General features: G+C 35.3%; 1 protein-coding gene across 1 annotated transcript in view; it reads left to right on the top strand.

Annotated features, from left to right (window-relative positions):
- Nucleotides 1-18,947, top strand: part of LOC145666372 (uncharacterized) — a 35,816-nt gene that overhangs the window by 9,524 nt on the left and 7,345 nt on the right. The window lies entirely within an intron of this gene.

Here is an 18,947-nt window from a genome sequence, read left to right as displayed (position 1 = left end):
GTGAACAGTACCTCGCCGAATTATTTATGTCTTTCCTCCCTCACTCAAAAGATTTCATGATATAAAAATCATATTTTAATATTCATTTATATATCGGTTTTCAAACTCTTGACATTAGTTTATATACAAAACACCTCAGTAATTAAAACTGCCAAATGTGATCGCACAAAGGAATTATCAAGTTTTTTTTAATAAGATTGTTAACGTTACAGAATCCTTTCACATATTGTGATTGCTTTAATGTTGATGTATCAAAAACGAACTCTTACTAGACCAACCATAAATTTACCTTTTCCTCTTTTACAAGTAGCCTATTTTATTATATGGCTCATTAACTTATCTGGTAAAAGTTCGTTTCTCAGAAGGTTATATCTTTAGATGGAGTGTCATAATATGCACTTGCACCGTCGGTAAAGCTTATAGATAAAAGATTTTTTCTTGTTACTTTTGTATGACATATGCAGGCAAAATAATGTGATCTGTTAAAAAAACGCTTTCATTTGTTCTTTGAACACTGACAATGTTACGGGGTCAAGTTTGCTCACTGAAAGTGTAATCACTTCCGGCATTGAGACTACTGTTTCTGTCCCAAATCGCGATAGATTCCTTCGTTTTCTTGGAGTTCTGATGTGGTTCTCACTTTCCTCATTGCACTATTGTTATGCGTTTCATCTTTTCCTTTAGTGTAGGTTCATAAACATAGGATGTTTAAACTTAAAATAACCATTCTACAAATAAATGTATACAGTTTAGTAGCCCAAGGTAAGAGAATCTAAGAGGATTAAAATTCAATTGAAATCGATAGGATTTGATAACATTACAAAGAGAAGGAAGTTATGAAAACAACTACTCTCTTTCGACTTTTTCAAGCGAATACATTACTTCGATACTTCATTTTGCTTAGGTATAGACAGCAATACCTATTCTATAACAAAATGTTATCAAGTTATAACTTTAGAGTTTTTTCTTTGTATTTTAATAATAATTAATCACATAACCGTTTAATGAGAAATGTCGAAACTGGTATTTTGTAATTGTTTAATGAAATGGGGAGAAACACTCTATTAGTTTAATTTGTGCTCTTGTACGTTTATTTAATAAGTAAGCATTAAATTATTTCAATGATTGAGTGTAAGAAATTTATTAACTCAAAATTTTAAGGTTTTCAAGTAGACTACTTTTGATAGAAAGTGCGAGATAAAAAAGAGAATGAAGAACGAAAATATTTAAGACTTTCAGGTACAGTAACTGACTTGTGTAGGAAATGACTTCATTTTACTTTCACTGAAACTTTGTTTTATGCAGTTTTGATTCTTGCCTTTATATAAGCAAGTTATAACAAATATTCAACCTGCATATATCATAATGGCGTGATGTACTGTTACTGTGGAGGAAAAGTAGGCTTTGGAATTAGCCATATAGATTCACACTCACATTGGAAACGAAATGTGAAAGTTGTTTGTGTTTTTGCCTTCTTATCACGTAAAATTTAATTCAATCATGTATTACATTTAAATAAATACACATAAGAAATGTTAATATATAATGCTCATTTTCATCAAGTGTTTCTTAGACGTCGAATATAATAGGTGACGGTTGACAGAGTGGTTGCTAAGAGTGGTAGATCATAGTAATTTACTAAGGTTAAGGTACATAGTGGGCTTAGTGGTTCGTGGTTTGAAGTAGTGAGTGTTTCATGGATGAAGTTTTTATTGATTCATGCTTTTCGGATACACACATCACCTTTTTTAAATCTGAAATGTTTGACAATTTTCTAATATTTTCTTTATGTCCGATTAAAATGTTCAATAGAAGTATAATATTAAGATTACACGTTACAGTAGTGATGAGTAATGTCTAATGTTTCGGATGAAATTCTCGAAATCCTTACATTGGGATGTTATAAGCTCTTTGTTGGTTATTAGCAGTGTATTGATGGCATTTCGGTGGGTTCACTAATAACTAATTGAACGTGTAGTCCAACGTTTAACACAATATTATCCTATGCGTTCCAGCCCTGATGATACATAACTACTAAGAATAGATAGAAAACTTCTCGAGTGAAAGCTTACGATTAGGTATTAAGTATTCCATCTCCTAACAGTCCTATGGCAAATGAAATGTTTTTCTCTATTTTTCTTCTATGTTTCTCGGTGTTCAATTTCCTCTTTTAACTCCCAATATTATAATTTTAATTTCAGCGAATCGTTGTGTTCTTCTTGTTTCTACTTCTTTCTTCCCTTCCGTTTCGACTTATATGATGATATGAAGAGGAAAATTTTGTTCGTGTCCAAATCAGTTGGCCTTCCTACGTGGGATGCCGCCTAATTGTGCCAAATTTAGAATGTGTCTTTTACGTTCAATTGGTTATTATTTTATTCATAGCAGAAATTCATTAGAATTTGAAATTTTACTTTTTTTTGGCAATTTTGCATTCAAAAATCGCACATTACTCAGAAATGCAATAAATTAGAGAGATGTTCTAGGGATATCAGCCAGGTGAAGTCCGACGATAAAGCCGACGTTTCAAGAACTGACACCGTTTTCGTCTTCAGGGTGATCATACTGACACCAGTTCGTGTGTATTACATACAGGAGAGGTAAGGGGGTTGGACTTAAGAATCAGTCTCTGATTGGATGGCCTATAGCTTGAAGCTGATTGGTCGTATTTATATATGCTTTCTTTATGACTGGTGCCGATGTCTGGGTGAGGTTAAATCCTGTACCCCTGTTGATATTGTTGGGTTCTTGTATTATAGCAAGAGATTGTTTAATTACACTATCCCAGTGGTTTGATCTCTTTAAAATATTTTTCGTGTGTGAAAATAAAATTTTTTCCTTTCGTTGTACTGTGTTCCTCCAGGGCTGATTTCTCCGGATGAAACAACTTGATGTGTCTCTCACGCTCCTTGCATCGATATTCTTTTGTTCGTCCTGTTTGTACTATGTAAGTTTTTCCGTATTCGCAGGGAATGCAGTATACTCCTGGTGTTTTAAGACCCAAATCGTCTTTAGCTGGACGGAGTAGGTTATGTTAGGTTAGATTAGGCGTTCTGTGTATGATTTTGATGTGTCTCTTTATGTTTCTTGCAATTTTTCCTCCCAGTGTAGTGGTCTCTTTACTGGAAAAGATCTTTTTTAGGACCAATCGAATGTCATCTTCCTTGTATCCATTCTCCAGTATGGTCTTCGTGAGATGTGCAAGTTAACTGGAGAAGCTTTCTTGATCCGAGATGATTTTGGTCCAAGCACAAGCGTGGTAATGACTGTATTCGGCTTTGGTGTATTGTGAAAGGTGTTTCCATTAAGATAAAATTCAGTGTGGGTAAGATTTCTGTAAACACTGTGGCCCAGACGTCCATCAGGTTTGCGACAAACGAAGATGTTTAGAAATTGTAGGCAGCCTTCTGTTTCTATTCCCATGGTAAACTTGATGTTGCTGCATTGGTTATTGAGAAATTCAAGGAACGATCGCAGTGCATTTCTCCCACGAGGCCAGATGACAAAGGTATCTTTAAAACATCTATAGAAACACGATGTCTTTAATGGTGCTAATCTTCTGGTATGTTGGTTTTCTTCAGAAGGTTGGTAATTCTACATTCATTAATGGAGGTGGGCTCTGTCTTGAGTTGTGTATAATCTGAGTCGTTGAATAAATCCGACATCTTCTTGTAGACTTCAGTGGGTATGAGTAATGTTGCGTTGGCTTTGTCCGCTGGCAGTGTGGTATTGCTAGCGTCTTGACGAAGTTTCTTAATTAATTTTGTTCCCTTTTGTGGTGATTGGTCTTTGCATTCTGGCCCTTTTTCGGGCATGGGTTTTGGCAATTTGGCCCTATTTAGGGCCAAACATAAGTCCTGTCGCATTTGTTCTGCTTCATTTGGTGTACCGCTAGGCTGTACTGCTTTTAAGAAAATTACGCCACATAATTGCCAACCACCAAGGTTGTATGGACTCCCGATAGTACACAAGATTGACATTCCAATGAGAACATTCCTATTGAGATTGGAGGTCCAACTAACCGTCTGCCTAAATATCGCACCCTTCTTCTTAGATCGCTAGTGGAACAGTATGCACACCACCTCGAGAACACATTTGTTCGTGGAAATATTGAACACCATACGCATTTCTCCAGACGACATCCTAGTCGGTTTTGATTTCGTCTCTGTGTATACCAGACCCCAGTACAAGTCACGTTACATTTACTCCTTGCGCATTTCCCGCCGGAGACTGTTGACTTATTCTAGACCCCAGTAACTTCCACACATTTCCTCTCAGACAGTACAGTACTATGAACAAACAGACGGCGTTGCCATGGGGTGATCTCCCTCACCAGTAGTGGCAAACCTTTTAATGGAAAGCTTCGAGCAAAAAGCACTAGAATCAGCACCATTAAACCCATCGTGTTTCTAGAGATATGTTAATGATACCTTTGACATGTAGCCACTGGAATCGTTTTTTCTTGAATTTCTCAACAATCGACACAACATCAAGTTTACCATGGGAATAGAAACAGAAGGTTGCATACCAAATCTAGAAATCCTCATTTTTTGCAAACCTGATGGGAGTTTGGGCCACAGTGTTTACAGAAAACTTACCCACACTGAACTTTGTCTTAATGGAAACAGCTTTCACCATAAATCACAGCAGAATAAAGTCATCAGCACGCTTGCACTTCAAGCAACAGCCATTTCGGACCATGGGCTTGAGAGATGCATGAAGCTGTTTCATCCCGACAAATAAGCCCAGGCGGACATACAGTATAACGGAAGGACAGAGAGTTTTACTTTCAGACACTAAAATTATTTCCAATATCTCAAACCACTCGGATAAGATAATTAAACAATCCCTTGCCATAGTACAAGAACCCAACAATATCAACAGGGATACAGGATTTCAACTCACCCAAACATAGAAACCAGACACGACCAATCAGCTTCAAACTATAGACCATCCAATCAAAGACACGGATTCTTAAACCTCTCCTATATATAGTACACACAAACGGTATATATAGTCAGTATAATCGCCCTGAAGACGAGAACGGAGATTTCTTGAAACGTCGACTCTATCGTCGGACTTCATCTGGCTGATGAGCTTCTCCGTGGCTAAGCGGTTAGCGTACGCGCCTTTGTTGTAGGAGACCCGGGTTCGATTACCGGCGGGATCTCATGTGGTTTAGATTCCACGTTAAACAGTAGGTCCACGTCTCATATAGCTCATATAACACGGGACGTTAAACTTAAAATCAACTCAATTCACCTGGCTGATATCCCGAGAACATCTTTGTAATATTACCCGCCAGTAAACCTTCAATTTTTATGTGATATATTTTTCTGTACTGTGCGCCTCTAGTACTGACACTGAATTCCAAAAATATATTTAACTCAAGAAATATGGATTTTCAAATGTTTAGTTTCTTCAATATTAATTCTAATGATACAAATAAATTCTCTAAACGTTACTATGCGAATTTTCCCCCCTAGCTCTTTCCTCGTTCATTAGATTATTTTCAGTCCTGTGTCATACATTTTAACTTAGTCAACTTCTCTGTATTATTATTAATATTAAAAGTAGTAGTAGTATTACTTAAGTCGATATTTATGATGATGCTGGTCTCAAGTCGTTACCATGTACTTATTTTACACGTCTGTTATGAAATCGGTTTCTTTACTTAACACTAGAAAAATGTTTGATGTTTGTTCTGGTCACACTCTTATCCCCGGATCTACCACCACGTCGTAAGTACTTACTTATTCACTAATAAGTGTAAAAGTCTAAATAACACAAATATTATATCACTTCTAATAGAATTCAGTAGTCCTCACAGTCAATAAAAAATATAAAGGTAAGATCATTACAGCATATTGTGTTGATCTTATTAAATGTATAATTAGTTATTCGTTCACGGACATAATCTTTACTTCAGTAGTACATACATTGTCTTATAAATAATTGGTCATATATATATGAATATATATATATATATATATATATATATATATATATATATATATATAAAAAGATTATGAGGCTCATACTGTAAATAATTCATGAATACAAGATGGGGTATTTAAAGTAGGAGGGTACCAAGTACGGAAGTACATACGATTAAATATTTGAAAATGCTTATAGATGATAGCGAGTGTAGGTAGCTTACTGTGGTCTACAAGCTTTCTTGATACCTCCATATCAGGTGGCAACCCTTGTTTACAAGCCAACACAAGCATATTTACTCTAAATTTTGTATAGAAGAGGAACATTGTACACTGCCAGAATGAATTTTGAAAGTGATTCTCTGGATATTGAAGCTCCAAATCGCGACATACTAAAAAAAGCTTTTCATGCAGATGGCGAAGAATTTAAAGCAGGGACTGATAGAGCCTGTCAGAAAAAGTAATGTGCAGGAGAGGAATCTCACGGAAGAAATGAGCACACAGCCAGGTAACATACCAGTAAAAAGCGATGCACTGGCAAAAATTCCACTTAAGTATAGATCTTAAGTTAGAGAAGAAATCAAAGAATGTAAGAAGCTGGAAATTTACAACCAAGTGTGTCTACTCCATTTTACTCCTTCCGAAAAAGATACGGACAAACTCAGAATTTATTTGGATGTGAAAGAAATGAATAAACATGTCCGACTAAGACAGTTGAAAGAAGAAGCGATTGATAACGTTTATTGAAACTAGATATCGCAAATTTCATTTGTAATTGGATTTTCTTCAGTTACCATGCAACACCATTACACCCTATTTCGCGACAATTTACTTTTGAAGGCAAGCAATGGGAATTTACGGTTTTGCCGTACGGATACATCAATGCATCAGCACAACTGGTCACGGCACTCCAAACAATATTGCCAAAAGAGGAATTTGGTAAAGGAGTCGGTAGATACGTAGACTACATATATTTATCTCATGACCCCTTTGGTAGACATATACAGCAATCAAGAATATTATTTGCATGTTTGAAGGAAGCCAGTATTAACGTGAGCATTCTCGATTTTAGTTTTTTTTTTTTCATTTATTTCTTATATGTAGCATAAGTCTGAATGTGCATTTGTGCTTTACGGGAAAGACCTCATAAAATTAATCTGTACGCATGAATGACATTTCTACCTTAAGAAATCACTTCGAAAACACTTCGTGTAAATTTCGTGATAGAATAATTGCATACATTGTAATAGCATAGCATGTCATCATTTCCAGGCAGTGTTTCTTCCAGACTTGTTTTTTGGGGGGCACTACCGTCCCGGAGCTCTGACAGTGCTCCCTCGGATCTGAACAAATCAATACGTTTATTATATAATAGAATAATACCAGCAGTGCCTCCCGGAATACTGAGTGTGCCCCCCGGAACATTAATTCTGAAAGAAACATTGTTTCCAGGGTACTTCAATTTGCGGGCATATTATCATACTGTACGTAATTATTTATTATTATCCCAGATTAATAACAGTATAAAACGTCTTATTGAAGCGAGAAAAGTCAGATATATATATTATTTGATGTGCTCTTCTTTCTTAATCTACAGTCGATATTCTTGTATATTAAGTTCTCAAATTAATATTTTTATACTTATCACTTAATAAAAATTTAACAATAGTTATAAACATGCAAGCATTGTAACTACGTACAGTAAATCATTTATATTATCACAATAATACTAACAAAACATTTCAGTGCTGATATTTGCTTTTTATTATTATTATAATGCATACTTTCAATATCAGATAATTGTGGAAAAGAGTAATAAAAAGATATTTATTGAACTGCTGCTGCTCTGTCTCACGACGCAATCATTGTTGTTTTGTATTTTCCTGCAATCAACTCCGGCGCTGATTGGCTCCTGAATGCTCTTGAATTGGGTTGTTTATAACAGGACCGAAACGAAATTTCTTAAATGAAACTATTGAATTCAAGACAAAAGTGACGTCAGTGCTGACCTTTATTTATCAAATACTCTTGTATGGTCCTTTATAAGAGTCTTGTTCAAGCTTTTTTGGATCGTCTAAAAGCAGTATTAGACTTATACAAAATCTCTATATAATGCAACCATACTAATATAGTAGCCACAAAAACCTACCTTCATCATCTTTGGTCCGGACAAGTAGCCAGTCAACTACGTCCGTTGAAGACAGCCTAAGCCAATCATAGACACCCAAAAATATGACTACTCAACCAATAAGAGAACATTTCAAAATAACAGGAAAAACATCATGAATCAGCATTAACATATAATTCCCTGTATTTGTCAGGGGTGGTGGTATAATGACAAGGCTAAGGAATTAATAGATGGTCAGTACGAATTAGTGGATAAGAAGAAAGAAGAGATCATAGAAGAAATAAAGGAAGAAGAAGGGGTCAAAAAGTGTGTAAATGAAAAACGGACAATATCAATGTTAAAAGATTTTTCAAAGATTCACAAGAAAGTGAAATAGACCAGTGAATGGATTGTAAGAATAATTAATTTAAACCATTTGAGAGTGAATTAATACCAGTTTTAAAGTGGATAAGAGACAGGACTCATTGGCAGTTAAGGAATATAGTGAGGTAATATACTACATAACTAATGCTGTAATTGAAAACAATTGTATTTGATTTAGTCTGAATGTCAAAGCTGTGCTCCTGAGTTTAGGTACCATATTGCATAATATTAAGGGGCCATGGGGGAAGAAAGTGTGAAAAATTTTAAACGGGAGAATGTAAGAAAAGCTCTCAACTTATGGGATTTTAGTTTTTGTACATTGAAGAGTAACATATATAGAATTAAGGCAGATTTGAATATAGGGTCTAAAATAAGCTCTGTGTTATCAGATATCATTATGAATGTATGCTAGAAGAAGGTAAGATTAGGTATTTGTGTAGATGTTGATGACTGTTTGGAATTTAGGAAGAGTCTGAAGAAGAGTTATTGGATTTTGTATAAATCATTTAGGATATGGAAAAAGGCATAGAGTTAGAGAAGGAAGGTATTCTTTGTTATGTGGATATTTTAAAGAGTAAAGAAAAGGAAAATTATAACATAAAGGTACCAGAAAGAATGCAATGCGGGTATTTATTGTAATAAGAAAAGTAGTGTGGACATAGCACAAAATCTAATTTTATAAGGAATATGATGACACGAATTACCAACATTAGTAACAAAAATTTAGAGGACAACATAGAAGAGTTTGAAAAGCAGTTATATGAAAATGGGTATAGCAGAAGAGATATTTTTAAAACTTCTGTGAGTTTCGGGACAGATGAAATTGGAGAGGAAGGTAAAGAGGTGATATGGAAAGGTATTATTAGGTTAGGGGAGGAGATAGAAGTTCTTAAAAAGATGTTAAGATAGCAGGGTGTGAGAGCGTACAGAAAAGGGAGTAGGAAGTTGTTAGTGTTAGTAAGAAATAAAGAAAAAGATAAAACGCAAAAGGAGAAGAACGGTGTTATATATCAAAATGTCTAGATCGTGATATGAAATATATTGGAGAAACGGATAAATTTTTAAATGAAAGAATTAAAGAACATAAGAGTGATGTAAATATAGTAGAGAAATTAATGCGATATACAAACATGACAAGGAAAAAGGACATAAGGTAGACTGAGAAAAAATTATTATGTTAGAATATGAAGAAAGTATGTTTCCGAGGAAGTGGAAGGAGGCACGGCAGATAGAAAAAAGAGATAAGTACTTAATGAACTGGAGTAAAGGCTTGAGTATTAATAAAGAATGGAGAACGCTTATTGACAAATTCAGGGGATTATATGTTAGTGTTGATTCATGATGTTCTTGTTATTTTGATAGGTTCTCTTATTGGACGCCATATTTGGGCGTCTATGATTGGCTCAAGCTATCTTCAAGTTGCGTCGTTATTGGCTATTTATCCTGAACAATGAGGGAGCAGGAAGGTTTTCCTGGCTTGAATATTAGTTTGGTTGCATTGTATAGAGATTTAGTGTATGTCTGATGAGGATCTTGGTTAGAAGATCGAGACCTAACATGTAAATTATTTATTTTTATTAATAATACAGTGTTGTTTGGAAGTGCAGTGTTTTATTTCTGGTCTCATTTGCAAGACGTGCAACAATGGTGTGCTGTCAAATGGCTGTAGATTAAGTTTGAAACATTAGCAGTTACTCTACGAATTCTTCACGCAGTTACATCGATTATCGCCAGATGGAGTTATAGATGACAGGTGCAGAGTAATAGAAATTACGTGATATATTTCATAGCAGTAATATTGAGAGTATCTGGGAATTATGCTAAATAGCTGATCGTCCGTTTCAGCGTTCTTCATTGGTAAGCCCGTTCTCGATTGCAGAATAGGTTGTAATTGCTTGTACTTTTCTTTAGTCCAATGTACGTTGATACTAACTCCATCTCTTAGTATCGGTGGCATTAAATCATGGTCTAAGGAAACGCATATCTGGAGTAATTTATGTGTGTGTGCGTGTGTGTTACACAACTTACGCAGCGGATTGATACAAAAGGAGGTCTCATCTTGATAACATGTTTAACATCATAACAGTGAAATGTATTTTTAAATATTTGTACTAGTGAAATATTTGTCTTGTTAAATATAATTGTAGAAATTGAAGAAAACATTTTTTAAAATAATTTCTACAAGTATTCCAAGGATAGTACTTTCTGTGAAACAGAACCGAAAAATGACAATCCTCAGAAACATATCCATACAGAGGCGGCGGTTTTGCAAATCAGTAGAGGTCCTTTAATTTAACATTCAGGACCAAAAATCTCGGCTTGGGGTACAGATAACACTCAGGCTTATAGGAGAATCCTTTCCCGGATAATTCTGGAAATTGGTCCTCCTAAAAGTACAATTTTAAGTAGTTTTGAATGAATAGATTTTTTTCGTGTTTCTTCTTTTTTGTCATAGTGGCAAATATGTATTCTTGGATGAGAGTATAGCGGGTTAACTAATGATGTTCTAAGATTCTAACCCCCGACCTTAGGAGAAACAGACATCAATGTGTCATCCGGACATTCGAATGAAACGTAGTCCATTTGATAAACAACAAACATATGTTCATGCACAAAAAAGTAGGTGCCATGGACAGCGGAGTAAGTACCTGAGGCCCATTCACCCTGTTAGTTATAAAGAAAATCGTAGGCAAGCAGTGAAATAGTTATTGCATTAATACTCTTCGTTCAAAAGTCATGGTTTATAGTTTATCTCTTCAGCACGAAACAAGCTTTCCAGAAGTGCTCTGTAACGTACTTGAACAGATAAAATTGAGAGAAGGTCGAAAAATTCCCTCCACAAATCTTTATCAATTTTGGACTCCTGTGGATTTCCCTGGGTAACACACAAACCAAATGTATCTCGAAAAATTATATAGGGGATAAGAAATGTGTGTAGCAAGTTTTGTTTTGATAGATGGAATACATATGAGGAAAAAGCTTTGTATATCAATACACGATTTCCTTTTATATCTATTCTGTCTATCAATACAAAATTTTTATGACAAGTTTTACTTAGGAAAGCGGGGTGATGCAACGAAAACTATAAATAAACTCTATAAAGGGATTGAATGATCATAGCTTCAATACACATTCGTTTACACACTTCAGTTAATAAGGCAATCATTTTGTAAAGGATATATATACTTCATATAAGCGGTGATATAGTAACAAGCATTAAAGTAAGTTATAGTAAATTTCCTTCTAACGAAGAACGTGCATAGGAAAAAAAAAGCCCCTTTTTCCTGTCGTTTCGAATTTTTTATACTGTAGCAAAGTTTTATAGGTTTAACTTCAGTATATGTCCAATTGTCTCCAGATGCTGGGTTAATGCCAAAAATTTTGTGATTCATACAAGATTTTTAACTGTTCCGGCTTTAGTAGAGAGGTTAGTGCTTTTAAGTTATAAGTAGCTACTGTAGTTTCCAAACATATTCGTTTATGCTTGTAACCAGCAACGCTTCGCGCCTGCTCCTTACGGGACCAGCCCCGCAAGTTTCGTCCAGCCTTAAGAGGAATATATACTAATTATTATGGAGTTGTTGCATGTTTTACGCATCAATAATATTTTCAATGTATATCAGTTGGCAAGGATATTGATCTGTACGATTATTTGGACATGCGGCAAGATAATAACACTCTAGATTAGACTAAGGTATTATTTTAAGATAGGAAAATGAAATGCAGTAATATCATAAAGTAAATGACAGCTCGTAAAACAGGGTGGATTGATTTAAATAAGCCTGATTTAAATTACCAGATTTTTAAAAAAATCTTTGATTTAAACCAAATTCCGAAATAAATTAATAGAAAGTGAAGATATGTAAAATCTCGTTTCTGTTCTGTGATGTCGATTATGGAAGTTAATCATAATACAATGAGACTCAAATATACAGTCTGTACAGTATAGTATGAAAACAAGTGTCATGCAGTGAATGATGAGGGAAAGTCCCGTTTTGAACTTGGAACGGAGCAATCCTCCTCTCTTCTCGTAGCAAGATTGTGTTTAGGTTTTTAAATCGTTAACTATTCCAACGGAAAAATAACCATTGACATTTAAGACAAAAGTTCTTTTGTGTGCACGTTTGTTTGTTTGTTCCCAGATAATAGGGCGTATTTAGAGGGTTCCTATCCCCTCTCAATTTTTTTAAAACTAACTTAAGGGTAAATTTATGTATTTGATGCCACAAGCTAGTTCCGATTTTTTAAAAATACGCCCCTGCCAAATATCAGTAACTTTTGTGGAAAAAGTGTCATTTTGATAAACGTTGCTGTACTTTTTCCTTAAGAGTCTTTCTACTCACAGAAAATTTGTTCGCAAAAATATGCATGCTCTCATTCCTTTCTGCTAATTAACAAAGTGGAAGATTGTCATAATTTTTGGATATGTTATAGACATAGGGTTGCACTATGTAGCTTTAGGGTCCCTTTCTCAAAAACCTAATATATTTTTATTAGATATATGAAAGTCACGGTAATCAATATGCAATAAAAGTTTTAAAAATACGATATTTGAGATTTTAACGGTTGTTCTCCCTAAGTCACTATCTTTTAATTGTTTCAAACGTATCGTAATATACGTTAAAACATATATTAAACGTAAGAAAGTGTCATTTATGAACTATTATGCATTGATTAAATTCGATATTTGAATACTTTTTCAAAGTGGACGCAATTCTCGCTTCAACTGGTAGGTGTCACTACATGCATTTTCCCTTCCTCCCCTTTCTGTTTGACAATAGCTGGAGTTGGAAAAGGGTGGGTGCGTAGTGACTTCTGTTGAAAGAAAAACGAGAAGGAATGTATGTGAGGAGAAATTCCAGCTTCATTTTCGGAAACACAAAATTCTGACCGCCAGACCAGACCAGTCTTGGTTTTTATGTTTTCCTATTTTATACGTAAACGGCAAAGGATGTTACGCAATCACCGTAAGGAATGTCGTATTTTATAAAACCAAAGATTGATATTTTTCACACTTTTTCATTTTATATTAATTATATATTTTCTACAAATTTCCTTTGTAATAGGAAAGTAATTAGCATGTTAGCCGTAACATTCAGTATGCCAAAATATCAATTATTTTCATGCATTTGTGTCGGAGAGAATAAGGCAACCTATTTTGCCCTATACCTTATAATGGCTTTAGTACAGCCTTAATGCAGGTTTCTAGACCTGATTTCGTTTCGTCTTATTTCACCTAGCTTCGTAATTGTTCTCAATATACGGGGTCAACACCAATTATTTTATTTTTCTTGTTGTAATCGAATTCGGAACCACGCTCACATCACGTAGGATAATATCCGGATGAAGGAAATGGTTTTAAGTATCCCATATAGGAGGGAGACATATCAGTCTATTCTGCTTATAGAGATGATCATCCGCGCAGTGACTTTACCTTTGAAATTTCCTTCTTAAAATGTTTCCTGAGCACCTTCTAATTTTCTTACGTTGTTTCGGGGGCCACAGTGGTTCAAAAGTAAAGCGCTTACCTCTGGTGGATGGGATTCTTGGTTTGATCCCCGGTCAAATAAATTTGTGGTGGACAACATCGTGTCCATGTTTTTGTCGGGTACTTCCGTTTCCTCCCACTTTTCATCCCACCAATTCCATCATCATTCACTTGCTTTAATCCTCGTTTCCCTTAGTTTAACGGGCATAATCATGGGCATAAAAAAGAAAGAAAGAGTAGTGGTTTCTATAACCTAGTTTGATCTATAACCCAGGGTGCCTAGTTCGTTCCCAAGGCAAGTAAGCTTGGGACGGACAACATCGAGTTCGTGGGTTTTCTCCGGTCACTCGCACATTCTCCTTTCACCAACTCGTCCATAATAATTCACTTGCATCAATCATAGTCTTTCTTAACCTAACAGGCATAACCGTCGGGCATTAAACGTAACGATTTGATTTTCAAGTTATTAACCCAAACCTATCCAAATCGAAAAACAATTGTATTTTATATTGCTCATTAACGTTTTTAGAAAAAAAAATGTAGAAAAAAGCATGGCAAACCGTAATTCCATTCAAAAGTGAAACAGCAGGCTCATAATACATTGATCTAAATTAAAACCATTATATATCGTTTGGAACTTTTCCAAAATATATACGGATATTCCGAAAAGTGCTAGAGTTGTTGTAAGTCAGTGAGTCGTGGGTCAACAGCATGTATTTTATTTCTGCTGTACTTATGTATCTTACGTGGCGAGAAACTGATAACTGCAACTAACCACCTCCTATGACTAGGGTTGAGCGTGATTTAAAAATATGCTTCTGAACACGGGTGAATTTGTCTACGTTTTACTTTCAAGGCTTTCATTTCCCTTTTCCACATGTTTCTGTTTACTTACCTGAGGTGAGTATCTCTACATGAAAAAACAGCTTGAGGTATTTTTGGATATTGATATTTGTAATTGTAATAATAGCAATAGGACTTATACTACTACTCGGCTTTCGAAACTTAGTTTTTAGAGGAACTAACTACAGGAAAAATACATCTTTGAATCACTGCGATATATAAATTAATAAATAAGAAAAGGAGTGACTAGTGTGCCTAATTCTTACGGCAAAATTGAAGTCAAATGAAATGAACTTCGGTTTATAGTTAGGCCTTGACTCAAACTTGGATGCTATCATATTGCTTTTATTATAATAATATCCTAAAGTATAGTGGAAATCCGAAATTTTGCGAAAAACAAATTGAGTATCTTACAAGCTGTTCAACTTACGGAGATGAAATTCATTAAATTAACTTTATTGAAAATTAACAGAACGTGTCCTACCATTTACTATCACTTCTCCTTTATGGGAAGGGGCGGCACTCTGTAAATATGGTAAATTGATACTGGGTTAGTTTGTAAAAATAATCGAAAAGGATTGATATTAGTTGAGACACAAACAATACAGTCCATCATATATCCATATGTGCTTACCATCAGGGGCGGATCTAGAACGAACTTCTGCTGGAGCAGTGGGTAATACTGATACTTAGAGCTACATTTAAGAGCTCCAAACTCTGGGATATATTTTTATATACAAAATAAGGAAATTTCTTGTTCTGAGGAGCTTTTCGTCTTCTGAGGGGCGTACTCCACCAGGATCCAACGCTGGTTACCATACGGTTTCTACTACAATAATTGCTGAAGCTTGTTTTTTTTTTATATGGAGCGCTTACAGCACAGGGCAATCAACCCATAAAGTTGTGAGAAAAACGACCTAAAATTTGTAACATAAGCTTCTGTGCGTTGGTCTACAGCCCTTGATTTGGGACTTTAGAAAATTGATCCATTTTTCCACTGAAACGTATCAATAATTCAACAACAAAATAATAAGACCATGACAGTTTAATTGAAATTCATCGTAACTTTACCCACGACAAGCACTTTAACATTTTATATCGTAAAGGTCAGATCCATCGTTATTGTAACAGAGTGGTGTTTGAGCGATTGACCGTAGAAATTCAAACTCCGATTAGTTAGAATTTCACAACTTGGTTTCACAAGTGTAAACCCTTTAGTCGGTGAAAAGGCCGTGCATCATGTGTCAGAGTTGATGTGTTTTGATAGGTCAGTGCATCATGGTGATTGGTGGGTCGGAGTCGGTCAGAGGTTCACGGTGAGTGGTGAGTCGTGGGTCACGGCGGGTGCTGGGTCAGTGGGTCATGGGTCACGGTTTCATTCACCAAGGCCATCTCTAGGTTAACTGGTTTTGGTTCGGTTTAAACTTCAAACAGAATGTGTAATTTTATTTCAGAAAACGAACAGTAATTTGGTTGTTTTGTTTGGAAACAGACACTACATTGCCACTTTTAAGAATATCAGTATATATTTAGAAAAGTTCCAAACGATATATAATGGTTTCGTTTTAGGTTAAGGTATTATGAGTCTGCTGTTTCACTTTTGAATGGAATTACGATTCCCCAAAGTTTTTCTGTATATATATTTTTTGTGTGAAAACACGTTAATGAGCAATAGAAAGTACAAATTTGTTTCGGTTCACATTCTTTTGGGTTAACAGCTCGAAAATGTAATCTTTACGTTTAATGTCCAACGATTATTCCTGTTAGGTTGAGGAAGAGTAGGATTAAAGCAAGTGAATTATGATGGACAAATTGGTGGAATGAGAAAGTGGGAGTGTTCTGAGAAAACCCACGAGTACAATGTTGTCCGTCTCAAGCTTATTTGCCTTGGGAACGAACCAGGTACCCCAACCATCAGATAGTTTATTAGGCGCAGTCTCAGTTTTGATACCCGGTGGGAGAGCCTTTGAAATATTAAATGTGCTCGTTGTATCTGTGTTCGTGTCCCTGTTGTTCAAGGTTACTGGAAATATCTGTAAAACGAGAATAACCGAATATAAATTAGATAAGTTACGGAGATACTTTCAGTCCTTTTATTAAAATATAAACGTGAATTCTCTGGACTACAGTATTTTATCATGACCGAAATAAGTATTTTATCGTTAATAAAATATTGGAATCGTAAATGTTTGCAATTTGCTACATGGACGAGTGTTTCTTAACTCTTAGTTAAAAAGAGCGGTCTTAGGATAATGGCTTGAGCATTCGCTTCGTGAGTTAGGGGTGCGCGGTTCGATTCTCTCGTAGGAGAATCAGAAAAAAATTATAATTTAGAATGTTGATATTTCTGATGTATAATAAAATGAATAATAGTCAATTTCTCTCGTTCTTAAAAGTTAGAATTCAAACCACATCCTTCACAGGGAAAAACTAACAACATGACGTCACAGTCTAAAATCTCGATTCCTACTGTCTGAAAACTTCATGCACATGTTTCGTTAACAATTCATGGATACAAAGGCTCATCAATCAGGCCTAGTATGAGTCATGAATTTAACGAAACGTCATTGTGGAATTGTTACTGTGTTCCTCTACCCTTATTAGAAATAATAATAATATTTTCGTTCGCCATTTTTAGCACTTCCATATATTCGTTCAAGAAAAATTGGTAAATGGGAACTTCTTTTTTATATTTGTTTCTATTTTATGTTGAAATATCAACAAAAACCATACATAATCTAATGTCTTTTACCCAAAGAATGGCTGTTACATCGAAAGGGTATCGTGATAAAAACAAATCCTACTGAGTTTCTGTTAAGGCTTCAGAAGGTTTGATTTTCATATTATTCAGCAGCTGACACCTTCTTTATCCCCTGTTTTCTTTCCACAGTATCTCGTGTAAGACAATTCATTTTTATGGAGTGTCCAAAAACTTTATTTTCATTTCCTTATCTTCCGTATGCTTACTTGCACTGGAATAGGACTTAATACTGAGGTCTCAAATATTCAGTAATAATACTAATAATATAAATGACAAATTCGGTATGAGGACAAATTGTATTCAAATCTGTAAAATCGCCGTATCGTTAGGTAGAAGTTACAAAAGAGACGGAATTGGAGAGAAGTGTCAGGACATACCCTCTGCATACGTCCCTACAACTAGCTAAATATTAAAGCGAAAGTTTCGAGCCAAATTTCGTGTAGAAGGAAGGGATCCTGAACTCAGAAGAGCCGGAAGAAACTTTGTTTTTAAGTTATGGTTATGCCGGCTAAGCTACAGAAGACTTCGATGATGAAAATGAAAGAAATATAGGAATAAAGAAAGTGGGAGGAAGCGGAACCGGAGAAAACCTATACACGCGTTCTTCAGCACAATACCCAGAACCCGGGAGATGGGTGGAACAGGGTGAAGCATAAAATTTACAAAACTTCAGTAATAATAATAATAATAATAATAATAATAATAATAATAATAATAATAATAATAATGGTACAAAAAGTTTTAAATTTTGCAAACCTGACTTAAATGTAGGGATTTCGAGGAAGGGGTTCCATACCTTCATGAGATACCTCTGCAGCTACTCAAATTTAAACGAGGGGGGCGCGGTGGCTCAGTGGTAGAGCGTTCACCTCTGGTGCTTGGGGTCCCGGGTTCGATCACAGCCCCCGCCAAGTGAACTTTGTGGTGGACAAACACCGTGCTCGTGGGTTTTCTCGGGGTTCTCCTGTTTCCTCCCACTTTCTTCATTCCACCATTTCACTCATCTCTCATAATCACCGTCTCCTTTAGCCTAACCGGCATAAACGTGGGACGTAAAACTCAAAGATTTCATTTCATTTATTTTCAAATTTAAACGAAAGCTTTCCACTAAAGTTTCATGTAGAAAATATTCCACTGTACGTTATAAGGAAAATAACTTTATAAAAAAAGCTGAATATCTTTGAACAGTAAGTCAAATAATATACTGACTTTTAGAGTTTGCACAGGTAATTCTAAAAGGTTTGCTACAAAAATGTATACGCAGATCATAATTCAGTGAGCTCTGAAATACAAAGTAACAAAATAACATATAAGATTGAATCAAGAGAGCAATTATTACTTAAAAGGTAGCATGCATTATTTCGAGAATCGAGATAAAACGATAAATTTTTACGATTCTTTTTGTCTCGTCTCGAGTCTCATCTCCAA

This window comes from Thermobia domestica, chromosome 12, assembly GCF_964235325.1.
Source record: "Thermobia domestica chromosome 12, izTheDome1.hap1.1, whole genome shotgun sequence".
Lineage (NCBI taxonomy): Eukaryota > Metazoa > Arthropoda > Insecta > Zygentoma > Lepismatidae > Thermobia > Thermobia domestica.
Note: the sequence above shows the minus strand (reverse complement) of the source record. Positions and strands in the feature narration are given on the sequence as shown.